The following is a 1,182-nucleotide window of genomic DNA, read 5'->3' on the forward strand; positions in this document are numbered from 1 at the left end:
CCGCGGCTCCCCTAGGCTGCGCCCAGAGGGGCGGAGCTAGTTGCTGCACGTACGCGGCGCGCGAGGGGCGCGAGGGGCGCGAGGGGCGCGTGGCCGCACGCGCCCGCCGCTGATTGGCTGTCGCCACCGCCCTAGCTTTCCTGTGCTTTGGTGCGGCGCGGCGCCGGGGCCTCCCTCCCTCGTTCGTGGGACTCAGCCCCGCCCAGCAAGTACAGCAGCTCCTGGCCCCCGCCCCACCCCGCCTGGCTGGGTTCTCCGCGGCCAAAAGGTAGCCGAGGTGCCAGGAGAGCTGGAGCAGGCTGAGAGCCCACGCTGGGAATCCGATCCTGCGCGCTGCTCAAGACCCCTGTCAACTGGAGGCACCTTTTCCGAGAGGCCTTCCCTGGATCGGCTGCTACAGTTCGAGATGTTTGCTGCAACTTGACACTTTGATTTCCGTGTTCTGTTTACTACTTAGTTATACTCACTGTTTTATGCCTCCACCACTACCACCACCTTTGGACAGAATTAAATATAAGCTCACTGGTTCTATTTCATGGCCGCCCCCCACCACTGGACAGTATTGATTGTAACGTCACTGTCTCTGTTTCATGGCCCCCCTCCCCGCACCCGGTTCCCATCCCACCCTGATCTTTCACCCCCACTCCCGAGAACACCTTTAGACAGGATTGTTAGGTCACCGACTCTGTTGTTTCCTGATCGCCAACTTCTACTTCAGCTAATACCTTTGGACAAGATTGTTAGGTCACTGATTCTGTTTCATGCCCCCCCCACCATCACCATTGGATGGAATTATTGTGAGGTCACTCACATTTTGTTTCATGCCCCCCCACACACCCCAACACCGTTGGACAGGATCAATTGTAAAGTCACTGACTCTTTCATGCCTCTCCACACTACACTGGAAAGGATTAAATGTAAGGTCACTGACACGATCTTTCATGCCCATTCTCTACCACCACCATCATAGGGCAGCTCCCTGACTGGTTCATGCTTCACCATCACTTTGAGACAGGAGTCTATGCTTACATTTGGTGTTGAATATTCTTTATCTGTATAAGAGTGGACTTGAGAGCCAGGCTTGGTGGCTCATGCCTACTGTAGTCTCATACTCAGGAGACTGAGGCAGGAGGATCTCTTGAGCCCTGGAGTTCCAGACTAGCCTGGGCAACATAGTGAGAC

The sequence above is a fragment of the Carlito syrichta genome, unplaced genomic scaffold, assembly GCF_000164805.1.
Source record: "Carlito syrichta isolate Samal-C Ts95f unplaced genomic scaffold, Tarsius_syrichta-2.0.1 Scaffold308807, whole genome shotgun sequence".
NCBI lineage: Eukaryota > Metazoa > Chordata > Mammalia > Primates > Tarsiidae > Carlito > Carlito syrichta.